The sequence below is a fragment of the Tasmannia lanceolata genome, unplaced genomic scaffold (genome assembly GCF_043159265.1).
Source record: "Tasmannia lanceolata isolate RefF3 unplaced genomic scaffold, GAP_Taslan_0.1 ptg000002l, whole genome shotgun sequence".
Lineage (NCBI taxonomy): Eukaryota > Viridiplantae > Streptophyta > Magnoliopsida > Canellales > Winteraceae > Tasmannia > Tasmannia lanceolata.
The window spans coordinates 55,058,877-55,074,735 of record NW_027518679.1 but is presented as its reverse complement, the minus strand read 5'-3'; the positions used below and the strand labels follow the sequence as shown (position 1 = coordinate 55,074,735).

Here is a 15,859-nt window from a genome sequence, read left to right as displayed (position 1 = left end):
CATTAAATAGCAGAGGTGACGACGATAAGGCAATGAATGCCATTTTCATGGATATGTGAGCCATGGCATGAGCTGTATCAAGATGCCACGTGGCATCACCTGATACGATATCCAGGCCAACTGCCAATTAATTAAGTTGTGGGTCAGTTGGAATCTCTAGGTCTTGTAGCTAGCATAGTGACATTATAAAAAGGGAATTGTTATCAGCACTGCTGTATTTTGAGTAGAGAACTCCTCACTTTATTAAAAGTACGGTATGACCCGCACCATAGGATGATCCAAACCGTCCATTAGATGGGCTACAGCCTAAATAGGTTGTGCCCCAAAAATTGTTTCCACGGGTTGATCCTAACCCTCTGATCTATAGAGGGTTAGGATCAACCATCTAACATTCAGATCGGAGGGTTGGGATCAACCTTTGGAAATGATTTTTGGGGCACAACCTATTTAGGCTGTGGTCCATCTAATGGACGGTTTGGATCATCCTATAGTGCGGGCGATACCCTACTTCTACTAAAGTGAGGAGTGCCATAATCAAAATACAGTATGCTGATAACATTTCCCTATAAAAAATACCCTCCGTGTTTTCGTATGTACACAATAAGCATGAAGGGGTTTTTTTTTTTTAAATGATGGAAACTACTAAAAGGAAAGCACAAACCGAGAAGGTTGAGGCAGTAGAAACTAGGGGTGCAAGTTTGGCCTGTGAGCCCGGGCCCGCCCTGAGCTCGAACAGGGTCTGGGCTGGATTTTCCAACCCTGAGGGCGGGCCTGGGTTCACTTTTGCATGCCGGTGCCAAGGTCGGGTCGGACTCGGGGTTGATACTTCAGGACAGCCCGACTCGACCCCAACCCTATTTACACTATATGCCATATTTTGATATTTACACCAACCCGTCTTGTCTTTTAGTACTTGAAAAACTTATTACATTTTCCAAAATGCTCTTACAAGCCAATTAAAGAAGAAAAGACAACTTGGTTTGTCCCGTTATAAAAACTTGGCTATTACAATAACATTTCCTTTGGGTGAATCGTTCTTGGCCAATGAGGTTCACTTCAAATGGATGGCCAAGATCAACTTTTGGGTTAGGATATATATTCACTAGGGTTAATCAGGGCCAGCTCGGCCTGGCCCGGCCCAATAAGGGCGGTCCAGGGCTGGGCTGAGGCTGGCAGGGCGGGCTTGGGTTGAGGTTTTTTAGGCCCTGCTCAAGGTCAGGGCGGGCCAGGGCTAAGATAATGAGATCCAGGTTTGGGCTAGGGTTTTGAAAAGCCTGACCCAACCCAACCTTGTTGCAGCCCTAGTAGAAACTACAAGAAAAGGATGGAAGAGCTAAAAGACAGAGACAAAACAACAAAGAGAGCTTCCGCTACTACGGGGAAGAAGTCAAAGATCTCTATATGCATGAGCTGCTCCCTCTCGGACTGAACGATCTGCTTCTCTATTCACCGATCGCTTGAATGAGTGACCTTCCACTTGATCTAAGATCTCTTCAACACACTCAAAAAATTTCCAAGGAGGGGAAGACCTACCATCTGGCCATCTGTTGATGTTGAGGGAGTCCCCTTTCACTACTAATTTATCCAAATTTTTACCCACCATCAATCTAATACCCTGAAGAACTACTTTGATTTCAACCTCATTTGAATCCTTGAGGTTACCCAAACTGAAACCATCATAATTCAATTGTAGCTATCCAGGATCCCTGGGAGATCATATAGGAGCAACCGTCTCCTTGTGCTCCATGCTCAAGCAAATTTCCTTCCTACAATGCCTAATGTCTAAGGCCGAGTACATACTGACATTGGGTAGGACTTTGACCCATGATATGACCTAAGTATAATATCCTTGAAAAGGAGAGGGAACAGAGGACATCATTCTTAAATGTACGAGCATTCCTCTCCTTCCAAGTCTAGAATTCTAGCCCAAACCTCCTGGCATACCTGCAACATACCTGCAATGAACGGCCATATGGTCCATAGACTCGCCCGCCCCCACACATAAGGCACAGTGATAAATGATGAGCATCTTGCAACAATGAAGATAATCTTTGGTCTGAATCTCGTATTGGAAGGCTGTCCACCCGAATGCACATACTCTAGGGGAAATTGAAATGAACCAAACTTTTGAAAGCTGCGAGGGAGGCGTGGTAGAAGTGAGATAGATGTAGAAAGACTTTACTGAGAAAGCTCCAGATGAATTTAAGATTCAAACCCTTATTGTACCTTCCATGCTTCCCAATGTATTATGATTCTATCATAAGAATGAGATAGGCCAACCTATTCAGTTCTGTTTGAAAAAAATTCCGTCTGAACTCAAATTTCCATGAAACGCTATCTCCATCTCTCACCAGACAATCCTAAGTAAAAGCTTTATCATGTAAGGACGCTCAAAATAGATCAGGAAAATGCACCAAGAGAGGCTCAAGAGAACACTATTTGTCACGCCAAAACTTCACTCTATCCCCTCTATGAACCCAGCATCTGATGGATTTTTGAAATTTAAATTTCAACCTTAATGAGTCCTTCAAAATAGTTAGAGCATTGTGTCTAAGTTTGTCATCTGACAACCAGTGACCAGGCTTGGAACCATACTGAGCTTCGATTATAAAATCCCAGTGGGTCTAGCTGTGTTTGATGTTTATTTGGACCATTGATGTTTTAAACGATATTTCTTTTCACTAAAAATGGATCGCATTGAACACACGATTTACGCTCTAGATGTTTAAGCTTGTAAGTTTCATCCATTCTTGAAACAATATAATAATATTTTCATTCTTGCATTATTATTATCCATTAAATAGCAAATTCCACTTTAAATAATAAATTATAAATAGATATATGGACATTCATGGTAAAATATCATCTCCCCAGATAGTTTTCTCCATCCATGATTTTATTTTTTGATAAAATATGAGCACATATTTTGATTAATGATAATAGAACTACTTGAATTTGCCCATTGTAATCTTATTTAATTAACTTTTTTTCCGAGGAGTATTTTAAGTATGGAAAAAGGAAGCGTGCTACAAGAAACACCAAACAGTGTCCTATTCACCACCACCGTAGCAAAGCCTTGTGGTCAAGTTACAAAGCAATCCATACACATGGCATGATTGGAATCCTTGATTTGGTAGGTCGTCATCAGGCTAGTTTGTCCAAGTTGGTCCCACCTTGAGCGAATGATCCAAACCCTTGATCTGATCACCAAACTCAACATATGTACATGTATATGGAGGGTCATTTTAATAGAACAATTGTAAATTGCAGAACTGGTATCATTTATCTAGTCTAATGCCTTTAAAAAACAAAGAGAAGAAGAAGAAGAAGAAGAGTTGCATAAAGCACTGAATCTAAGCTTGGAATTGCTAAAAATGAGGAAAAACTGTCATAGAAGAAAAGGAAAATAATACGAGAGGACCAAGAAGTAGTCCAAGGGAGAAACCAACAATCAGCATTCCCCACGTGGTTTGGAGCGATAACAAATCTATTCGTTATGGGATTTTTTTTCTAATTTTGTTTGAGATTTCTCATTTAGAAACTGAAAACAGCACCCAATGTTGACTACCTTTTGGTCTCTCAATATTTTGGAAATATTATATAACATACCAACATAAAATCTAGAGGCCACTTCTTAAGACTCCCAATTAACAGAAGAAAATGGGGTCCCCGCCTTGTATTAAATGGAGATGTGATCACCTAGACCGGCACAATAAGGAAAGGATAACGTGCTTATTTGGAGATTGAATATGGCCCAACAAAAAAATTGATAATTGAAAGGAGAGGAATGCTAAAGTCAAGGGCGCCCTATCAAAAAAAATTAGATGAAAGGGCACCCCCATTGGTTGCATGTCACCAAATTGTATTTACAAAGGGAGATGATATTTTCACTCCCCCTGCATTACATGCATGCTCCTCTTATAACGTGATTTGAGTTATAAGGGGGGAGTGAAAATATCATCTCCCTTTATAAAATGTAAAAGTCAAAGAACATTAAAAGCTCTTTGGTGATTGGCAACCAATTGGGCAGCAAAAGGGTGCCCCTAAGTTTAGCATTCCTCGATAGAGAAGGCCGTCCCAGGGAAGAAGGGGGGTGAATATATCACTTCCCTAATTGAAATAGTTTCCTTTAATCAACATGGCTTTACAGGGATGACCCCTCCACTCTCTTGTTTGAACAAGGGCAGTCCACTCTTTTTTTGTACTTTCAATTACCAATTAAAGGCATATGTAAAGTGAGGAACAAATGAATGATAATAATGCTTATTATTTTAATTTTGGGAAAAATATATTTACACCCCCTCTAGTTTCTGACACATACACTTCTAACCCTGACTTCCAAAACGCGACAACTACACACATGAAGTTACAATGGGTTTTTTTAACGTGACGGAGTAGACAGCGAGGTGGAAATGACCAAAATGCCCTCGTCTTCCCCAACTGAAAATGAGATGGATATGGTGGTTACGAAGGTGGGTATTGAATCTTGGATTTGTCGAGCCTTAATATGTGAACTGAAATCAAAATACAGTAACTTGGATCTAAATCAAACGTAACTTGAATCATCTTCAACGAATTATTCAAAACCCCTATCTCAAAAACATGAAACCCATCTCATCTTCAACCTGGATACCTAAAAATATGCTCCAAATATGCGGATCAAAATCCACTTCTTCAACCTGGATACCTAAAAATATGCTCCAAATATGCAGGGCCAAAATCCACTTTGAACAAGCTCCAAGCCCACTTCACTCACCTTCAAAACCATTCATATCCAGATTCAATACCGAACCCATCTCATTTCCAAATTTATTCATGCCCAGGTTCAGTGCCAAACCCATTCAAACCCAGGTTCAATATCCCAGCCCTCTTGAAATACATCTCTCTGAGCCCAATTCGCCCATCTAGAAATCCAGATCGATAGCGGCTAGAACCCAACTTCGAAACCCATTTTGATTCCTTCACACTATCACAGATCTTATTTCAGGTATATTAAAAAGCCCATTCATTTGCCTTCATCCCTGTTTCTTATTTTCTGGTTTTTTTTAAGGTTCATGACCTTTTGCTTTTAGGGTTTTAATTGGGAGTCATAGAACAAGGAAAAGAAATTGTATGAATTCCTTGGAAAGCATATCTCAGAACTAGATCAGGCTGGGACTAACCATGCCACAACGTAAATGGGTTGTGCCGGAGATTGCGGCGGCTGCCGTGATGAAGGAAATGGCATTACCCGGCCTAATCCCTCGGCAAATGGCTTAAAACCAGTAAGGGTATTTTTGTCCTCAAAATCTGAACCCGGTTTATTTTGAACCATTCCGTCTGGTTAAATTAACGGACAGTTGACGGATGGGGTATTCTTATAACAAAATGTAACCTTAGGGAGTGTAGTTGTCATGTTTTGAAAGTCAGAGTTAGAAGTGTATGTGTCAGAAACTAGAGGGGGCGTAAATGTATTTTTCCCTTTAATTTTTAAACCGCAGCTGTCATAACTGCATTCGACAGAAAACTTTGATCATAATTGTCATAAATGGACATTGATCGGGGGTGCTTTTTTACCCGTTTTTTATAAGGGCGCCTGTCAGTCTAGCATCACCCAACATTTCATTGTGAACAAAAGAGTGATAATAATGCTTATTATTTAAACTCAATCCATGCTTATTAATGAGATGAGAAATGCTAGACTCACAGAAGCCCTTGCAAAAAATGTGGGTAAAAGAGCGAGCGTTCCCGTTGGTCAATATCCATTTGATTTTCGGTGCCATCATAAATGGATATTGACCAATGAAGGGGCCCTTTTACCTCTTTTTTTGCAAGGGCTCCTGTGAGTCTAGCATTCCTCATCCCGTAATATTACTGACCTAAATCTTATTTCTGCATTATCTAAATCAATGTATTAAGTTGGACGATAATTAAGTATAATCTTTACACGTCACATGGGATTAAACTACTCATGCTTCACGTTTTATGACAAATCAGATAAAGAAGAGTCGGTTATTTTAGTTAATTATCGAAGTTCTCCCGACTGAGGAACCTTCTTCGAAATTGCGCGAAAATGACCGACGAAAAGGATGCGAAGTACGGTGAGTATTTTCAATACTTTGGTACTCTCTTATATGGAGAATAGAGGAATTCTAGACTGAAGGGAGCCCTTGCAAAAAAGAGGTGAAAGGGCTCGTCCATTGGCTGCACATCACTATCATATTTGACTTTTCAGCGGTTATTAATGCATGATGGTGATGTGTAGCCAATAGGAGAGCCCTTTCACCTTTTTTTTGGGAGGGCTCCCTTCAGTTTAGACTTCCTCTATGTGGTATTATATTGTTTCATCCAATAATGTTCATGTGCAATGACTAAAAAGGGCTTAATGTTTTAGTCAATCTAATGCCAGCATCCAGTGCAAAATATTACACGGTGGCATTCTTGTTTAGCGAGGGTATTACTGTCATTCCACTTAATTGTATGCTGTTCAAAAGAAGTAACGCCGTCAAGTAATTACCATTACTGAGTGGATATTCCGTCGGTATATTATGATCAAATGTAGTACCGCAAGTAACGGCATTTTTTTAAAAATATGCGCGTGTTTTCGGCATGTGTAGACGCCGTTAACAGCCGGTAAACGTCGGTCATACCGTTTCCTCAAACGGAAAGGCCGGCCGATACGGAGTTGGTAGGGAGGGTGTTCCCTATAAATAGAGAATGTGGAGCAATCATTCAAAGAAACTCACACTACTACTCTCTGCATCTTTCTCTTTTTACTGATCAAGAAACAAGGAAAAGTAAAGAAAAGCTTTCTTACCAGACATTACTCCTATTGCATGGCAGCCAATTTGCAAAGGCGAGGATTTGTTACTATCGGGAAGCGATTCGTGAAACGAAACTGGATAGCGAGCCCTCGAGATTCTTCTCCGGCAACTTTGTCGCCGGTTTATACTGACAGGTAATCTCGAAATCTATGAAGTGATCGTTTTCTCTGAAGAATCTTTGGCTTTTTTCTTCTTCTTTTTTTCCTTATTTCTAGATCTAATTTCTGAAGATACCTCGAACAATAAATGATCATTTTCTCTGAAGAATCGGTGGCTTTCTTCTTTTTTTTCCTATTTATAGATCTAGTTTCTGAAGATAAATTTTAGATCTTTTTTTTTTTGTGCTTATTTTATAGATCTTGGATAATTTAGTGGTTGATTATTTAGAATCTGTGTCCATTACTATTAAAGCATGAAAATCGTGAAGAAAATATCGCGAAAATATTTGTTTAATTTCTCGGAGAAATCTCTTCTTTTCTGCTCTTCTCCGATCGACGTGCTTCTCTTTCCATTCCTCCCTGGAAGTGAAATCACTATCTGTACCGTCGGATCAGATCTTGAGGTCTGTGGGTTGCCCACGGAATTGGAGATGGAGTTGCCTGAGCTTTCATAAAATAAAATTATGTTTTGGAAAGTTGTCAATTTTGTCTTATAGAGAAAGCCACGTTTCGACTAATATATTGCACGGAATTCGTACTCCGTATACACCAACTCTAAAATCTGGATTGGTTCATTACATCTACATGACAAGATGAGGGTATTTTAGTAATAAAAACTCTACCCGGGTGTATTTTAGTACCTAACTTTATCCAGGGATACTGATTGCGGTGTTTGCAGGAGGGGTGCGCACCTCTACGTTTACGATAAGAACCCAGACGATCAGCTAGTAACGAGCGTGGTCCCGGACGATGTGATCGAGCCACAGTCCGAAAAGTACTGGGCTCCACATCCCAAGACTGGAGTATTCGGGCCCCCGGCCCATAACGGTATTGCTGGTGGGGATCACCTGACCCAACCCTCGCCCCCTAATGGTTCGGTTCTGGAGCTGACTGCCTGGTTCCGCTCCCTCGAGGACGTCGACAAGCCCCAGCATTAGATAGTAGAAAGGGAGAGGAGCCTTACCTCTGCTCTCTACCTTTTCCTTTCTAATGCAACTGAGCAGAGACTCATACTTAGAGGAACCTATAAACTTGTGATATGGTATGTTTTGCAATCGTCTTTCTGTCTATCTACTACTAATACATATATGGATGTATTCCTTGTTCACTATCTACGTAGAAAAACTTCTGTTTTTCTTGTAAATTGGTCAGGCGTGGTTTTGTGGTAGCAAATAGGAAATAGATTAGATGAACACAACTCTATGATCAATGGCTTCCAAGTGTATAGTAAGAAAAAAATGAGCAATCTTCCAAAGGCCCATTTGGGAACGGTTTCTTAAAGCGTCGGCGATTACCTTTATATTATATATTATATATCACCGACATTTTTCACTAAAAGTGTCGGTGTAAGTTACACCGACATTCATTGGTATATACACCGACGGTGTATGTCCCTTTTCTTGTAGTGCCCCCTCATTCTAGTGTATTTATGGACAAGGAGGAGGCGGTGCATGTTATGAGTCTTCGTCACATCTTATTTTGGGTGCCGTCACGCAAGGGCGCGAGAACCGAGGGACTTGTCTTAGCCTTTCCGCCATAGCGGTGCAGAGAACCCTTCCAAAACGGAAAAATAAAGAAGTGAAAATGACCTCGGATCGATTTGGCCATTTTCACACTGTTTTTTGCATTGGTTGGGGATTTAATCTCTCGTTTGTTTTCTTGTGCACGTTGTCATGATGGAGAAAGCCGTTATTTTTTACGGAAACAACACGTTTGGTTACCATGATTTTTTTTCCTGATATACTGCTACTATCTCCAAGTGGTGAGAGAAGGTAGGGTTTGTGAAGTAGCTAAAAATCAGGAAACAAAAAACCCCGATCAGATTACCATGATCTTTTTATGGGAAGATGGGGATTGGAGGGATCCCGATCAGATTATTTGATAAAAAGAGAAAAAAGATACATACATGGGCACAACACCCCCATCCCTAAGACCCTAACTCAAAATACATGAGGAAGGGAGATCCTTAACTCCGGAAAGAGGAACTCTAAACCAAGGAAATCGAACTGCTCAGTGGTGGCTAAAAATTAGGAAACAAAAAACCCAACTCAAAATAGGATTGACTTTTTTCCTTAGTTTTAGCCAATTCTCACCCTCATCTCAATCGTGCCCTCTCTAGTCTCTCTCCTCCCCCCCCCCCCCCCCCCCCGCCGCCGCCCTATCCTCTCTCACCACTTGGTGACACTAATTTATAATGAAAATAAAACCCTTGGCTGCCAAACATGGCCAAAACGAAATTCATTTTTGCAGCCCTCTTAAAAAAGAAACTGCTGGAAAAACGAGTTCCCATTATGCTAATATAAGGGCAGTCGTTAAGGTGGAGTACTGCTATGGAGACTGATTTGGGGACCTAGAGTGGAACTGAACAAATCCCTACATGCCACATGGCAAGGGAGAAATATGTGAAACGAAGTTTCTCGTTAGTAAAACCCAATTTTATTTTATTTTTTTAAAAAAGAGTGGTCAAAGGTGCTAAATCCCAAGAGTATAGCAAAAAAATTCCTTTTTTTTCAAGTTGCTTGGTTGGGGACAAAAGTCATTCCATCTGAGCAGACAAGCCATGGACAAGGCAAGTAGTCCCCGAGTAGTTGTAAACTTGTAATATAAAACAATCAACCAAACATCACTTGTAGATGATGTGGCAAAACAAAACTGACCAAAACACTTGGTTAGCCCCATAAAATGTGCAACCAAATGGACCCTAAAGTAAAGTATCAGCCTAAGGAGGAATGCTTCATAGGGTGCGACATCATCGTAATATAACTAAGGCGGGGCTACAATAGTATAGTGGGTTTCACATTTGAATGATCTAAACCGTCCATTCGATAGGCCGTGCTTTGAAAATTTGGAATGATCTCCAATTACTGAAAAGTGCATTTAATGTACACTTCGAGCTGCACTGGCAAAAATCAATGTGGCCTACCCTAACTAACTATGACAAAATTTATAGGTTATTTGGATGATCTATCTCGCATTTTTGCTGATAACTTCGGAATAATTTTACAATGATAAACTGTTTAGCAATAGTTCTGTTCGATGCCGGATTATCTACCTTATGGCCGACTATAGCATGCCATAAGGCCTCTTTCTCCTCTCCGTACCTCCAAAGCCACTTCCCCAATTATGCGTCTTGATACGGCCAGTGCCAACTCCTCCCTGAGGTTTCAATCTATATACCTGTTTCAATCTATATACCTTCTTCCATCGCATGAGATATTTAAGGTTGATCTTAACCTTCTTGCCTTTTCATAAGAAGTCTCCCTGTAATTTCTCTATTTGCTTTGCCACCTTTGTCAGTATTTTGTATGGACACATGAAATATAATCGCATATTCGTCATGGCTGCCTTTATCAATGTGATTCGTCCTCTCATAGACAAATATTGTCTTTTCCATGTAGCTAGTTTCTTTTCAATTCTCTCTGTCACCAGGTCCCATTGACGAGCTTTTGGCATCCCCATACCCAGTGGCAACTCAAGGTAGATGATAGGCAGGTTTTCACTGCTACAACCTAGAAACGATGTGTCCGTCGCTACAACTTCCTCCATCTGCTACAACCTAGAAACGATGCATGCGTCATTACGACATCCTCCTCCATGTTCACCCCTACTAGCACACCTTTTTTTTTTTTTGCTATGTTTCATTTCTTTTACCACAGTGGCAGAAATTGATTCCCCAAAATACAATCAAATATCTCCTAAAACCATGGGTGGCATATGCTGCTAACCCCCACACTAAAAAAGTGCCGTAATGAAAATTTTAGTGCAGCTGTTCTTGTAGAAACAATGTCATCTATATAACTGCATGTGAAAGTGAGCAGCCACATGCATGTGAACCGTCAAGTGTATGATCCAGATAATGAAAATAAGAGTTGCTTCAAAATGTTCACATTGAAAGTAAGCATCTCTTGAAACAACAGAAGGATAGGTTAAATTTGCAAGAAATCATAGCATCCAACTCCTCGGGATGGAGTGTCTCATGATGCTAACTGGAAGTATCTTATTGACCATCATAATAATTGGAAAGCAGTTCTAAATTTTGTGTTTCAAAAAGTAACAATCAATTGTGTTGTGGGCGACGACTAGGGCTGCAACAGGGTAGGGTTGGGTCGGGTTTTTCAAAACCCTAGCCCAACCTTGGATCCCATTATCTCGGCCCTGACCCGCCCTGACCTTGAGTCAGGGCCAAAAAACCTCAACCCATTGCCCGCCCTACAGGGCTCAGTGCTGGCCCTGGCCTGCCCTGATTGGCCCTGATTGGGCAGGGCCGGCCCGGCCCTAATTGACCCTAGTGCAAATACCTATTAAGAGTGCCAAAAATAAAGCAACCACTTATCATATAGAACAAAATGATCAATAAACAGAGAAAGGGAACAAAATAAGACAATATGAATTAATAATAATAATCTAAAGAAACATCAATCCAAGATAATAGAAAACATTAGCAAAAGAAACATGCACAGATGATTCAATTCTATAATAGAAAACTTAGGGTCGAGCCGGGTCGGGGTACCCGAAGCTTTAACCCAGAACCCGACCCGACCTGAGTCAAGGTCTAAAAAAATGAACCCTGATCCGCCCTCAGGATTGGAAAATCCAGCCTTTACCCTGTCGGGCTCAGGGCGGGTCAGGGCTGTCAAGGCCAAACTTGCACCCCTAGCGACGACATTATCCCAAACATCTCTAAATTGAAGGTCATGGTAAATTGAAGGTATAGTAATTTTTTTAGCTTAAATGCTTCAACTACCGATGAGATTAGGACCATCAAGAAACTATAAAAGTCTAAAGATTCTCACAATATGTTCATTGTGCAGTTGTATGAATACAATAGTCGCGGGGCATTGAATCAAAGATGAGAAGCTAATTATTTGGGAAATTGCCAACATTGATGGTTAGACTGTCCATGTATCAAATGAACCTCAATTGCATATATCCAACATACCCACCTTGAATGGGCCTCCAAAGAAAACACAGCGGCAATGGAATGACACTAATAGAAAATTGGCCCACAAAAAGACAATTGAAATATGCACACCTCCCTGCCCGTTTCCAAGCGACCACTTGGATGGTTAAGACTTAAGATCACCTGTTTCAAGTGACTGGTGCATTGACAATAAAAAAGTGGGGGCCATCAGATAGTCTAAATCTTTCCAAGTTTATCGGATGTCTGTCTCCGATATTGGTCTAAATCATTGGTTTGGTGATCCATATTTCGATAATAACCATTTGCAACAAAATATGGTTCACATGAGCACATCGATTTCTATCACATTAATCAATTGTATCCAAGAAAGATAGAGGAGCTTCTTGCGTCTCACAGTTAAGGCCCTGGTTCATTGAAGATTATGAAAACCGATTGTGAAAGACAAACTGATTATTTGACTCAAAATTGCATTTAAATTTGAGTCAAATAATCGGTTTAGAACTCACAACCGGTTTTCATAATCTTAAATAAACAGGGCCTAAGTAGTAAAATCATTAAGCCAAGCCTATTAAAAGCCAATTCGAGGAGGAATGGGATACCTTGAAGTCAGTCAAATCAGGGACTACATAGCATGGCAATTTTTCATCCATCACGACATACCCCCACCTGCACCAAAATGCAATTTCTTACAAACAATCAAAATGATTCCGTAAGCTTCTTTTCTTTATTTTTTCATTCAAAACAAATTTTCAAGGTATGCAAACAATAAAAATTATAAACTAGAAACCCACCTTGATTGAAGTTTCTAAACCAAAATCCCTATAAATTATTATTAATAATCAAAATCACCCAACATTGGCTTTCAATATTTTTCTCCCAAGTACGTTCTTTGGTAAAATTATCCCAGTGTCTTTAATGTTGATCCGGTAATCTCTTTATCAAAATAAATATTAGGGAGGGAAAAGAGAAGACTAGATCAATGCAGGATGAATTTAGTAATTGGAAAATTTTTGGGGGATTTTGAATGATAAACATCAATGAAGGAGGTTTACAGTGATTTTCTCATTTGCTTTCCCTTGGAAAGCATTTTTTCCAAGGTTCATTAGGTAAAAATTATTTCAGATCAAAAATTTTCTACGGGATTTTCCAGAAAATGTTTTAGGTGAAATATATTTGTTTGCCCGTAAGGGGCGTAAATATCACTTCCCTAGTTTTATTGTCAATAGGGGAAAGTGGGAATAGGAAACGTCTATGATTGGAAAGCGTTCCAATAGGAAATTAGCTGTATTTAATATGTTTGAAAATATGGCTCTTTTAAAGGCAATAATTTTGCCACGTCTAAAAAATCATTACGGAAAGAGGGGATACGAATTGTTTGGGGAACTGTCCACGTAGATATTATTGTAGTAAATATATGATAAGACGAACGGAAATCTCGAGAGAGAAAGAGAGAGAGAAAATATCATGAGAAAATCTTGAAAATATAGGGGAGATTTTCTCTCTCTAGGTAAGACGAAAGGGGGGCTGACACGTAAGCAAAGTTGATTTAAAACGTACAAAAATATATTGTTAGACGAAATGGGACGCTGACACGTAAGCATGAATGAACAGTAAAATAGGCGTTCCTCTTTATTGAGAAATGATATTTACGCCCCTTTTATCACCAGGGACACCCATTTGCCAGTGTACTTTGCAATCAGAGCCACTGATTTTTCTGACATAAAGTACATTAGCCCCCTTTTTGCCATTGATACACTGACGCTGGGTGTCCTGGTAATCAAAAGGGGCGTAAATATCACTTCCCTAGTTTTATTGGCAATAGGGGAAAGTGGGAATAGGAAACGTCTATGATTGGAAAACGTTCCAACAGGAAATTAGCTGTATTTAATACGTTTGAACATATGGCTCTTTTAAAGGCAATAATTTTGCCACGTCTAAAAAATCATTACGGAAAGAGGGGATAAGAATCATTTGGGGAACTGTCCACGTAGATATTATCGTAGTAAATATATGATAAGACGAACGAAAATCGAGAGAGAGAGAGAGAGAGAGAGAGAATATCGTGAGAAAATCTCAAAAATATCGGGGAGATTTTCTTGCTCTAGGTAAGACGAAAGGGGGGCTGACACGTAAGCAAAGTTGATTTAAAACGTAGAAAAATATATGGTTAGACGAAATGGGACGCTGACATGTAAGCATGAATGACAGTAAAATAGGCATTCCTTTGAAATTCCAAGGGTAGGCCCGAGTACTATTCTAATGGCAACTTATGAGGAGGAAAAATTAGGTTTCTAACAAGTTTTAAGCTTTTGAAAACTCTAACACAATTTTGAAGATTTAGGAGATCAAAAAGGCAATTAAGCATACAAGTTAAATCCTAAGTGCAATGCAAATGTAAAGCAAGAGATAAGAGAGAGTGCACCCGAGATTTAAAGTTGTTCGATCCTCAAAACGCGAGGCCTACTCTACTCCACCAACCAAACCCGTTGATGGCTTCACTATGTTGATCTTCTTAACTTCGGCGAAGATCGGTGCCAATTACAATCCAATTGCCTTTAACCTCTGTGGCAATCCTCATCGCGGAGAGTGGGCTTCGCTTCTCCGAACACTCGCCCGAATACAATCGTTTGAATAAGAAAGAAAAAACAAAAAATCCCTCTCAAGGGTTTACAAGGTTTGTAGAAGATGTACAAATTTGAGCCTAATGATCCAAATCCTAATTCTAGAGGATGAGAGGCATAAACAAACTTGATTCATTCTTAGGATGTTCAAATAGAGTTTTTGAGTGTTAGGATTCATCATTGGGAAGTTTAGAATACCCATATATATAGAAAAATCCAAATATGACCGTTTGGGGGCATAGTCGTAATTCTGGCAAAGTTCCTCAACGGATATATTTTTTCCTGTTATAGTGTTCTCGGAGTTCCGAGAAATTCTCTTTGAGTTCCGAGAATTAAAACAAAAGATGGAAAATGTTACTGGACCAAATCTCGGAGCTCCGAGAAATTCTCTCAGAGTTCCGAGCTCAGAGCTCCGAGAATTCTCTCGGACTTCCGAGAAGCCTATTTGTAGCAGATTTTCAATTCTTGTTTCTTATTTGTTTTGGGCTTCCAAATCTTCACCAAGTGGGATTGTTATGAGGGTTTCAAATTGTTGGAACACCACAAGGACAACCACTTAAGCATTTAGGCTGTGTGGATACTTATTTATGTCTCTTAAACTTAAGCTAGGATTGGATCAATAAAAACTAAAAAAGACTTAAAATAGTCTTCACTTGCAATACTTCAAGTCTTCTAGAGTCTTGGATTTCCGACGACTTTGGCCTTCCGAATGTGGTCAAATAAGTGCTTCTTTGCCTCAATCCAAGCAATCTTGTCTTAACACAATCATGATCTACAACTTAGACATTCAAACACATTAATGATATAAAATCACTTGTGCATTGAAATCATCAAAAGAAGATGGGAACCATTGGGCTTACATCCTCTTTATTGGGAATTGATATTTACGCCCCTTTTATCACCAGGGACACCCATTTGCCAGTGTGCTCTGCAATCAAAGCCACGAATTTTTCTGACATAAAGTACATTAGACCCCTTTTTGCCATTGATACACCGACGTTGGGTGTCCTGGTGATCAAAAGGGGCATAAATATCACTTCCCTAGTTTTATTGGCAATAGGGGAAATTGGGAATAGGAAACGTCTATGATTGGAAAACGTTCCAATAGGAAATTAGCTGTATTTAATACGTTTGAAAATATGGCTCTTTTAAAGACAATAATTTTGCCACGTCTAAAAAATCATTATGGAAAGAGGGGATACGAATCGTTTGGGAACTATCCACTTAGATATTATCGTAGTAAATATATGATAAGAAGAACGGAAATCTCGAGAGAGAAAGAGAGAGAGAAAATTTCATGAGAAAATCTCAAAAATATCAAGGACATTTTCTCTCTCTAGGTAAGACGAAAGGGGA

At 39.7% G+C, this 15,859-nt stretch overlaps 1 pseudogene; it reads left to right on the top strand.

The window, feature by feature from the left end:
• Positions 1–6,815: 6,815 nt before the first annotated feature.
• LOC143893144 (late embryogenesis abundant protein At5g17165 pseudogene) lies at positions 6,816–7,899 on the top strand (annotated as a pseudogene).
• The last annotated feature ends 7,960 nt before the right edge of the window (positions 7,900–15,859 follow it).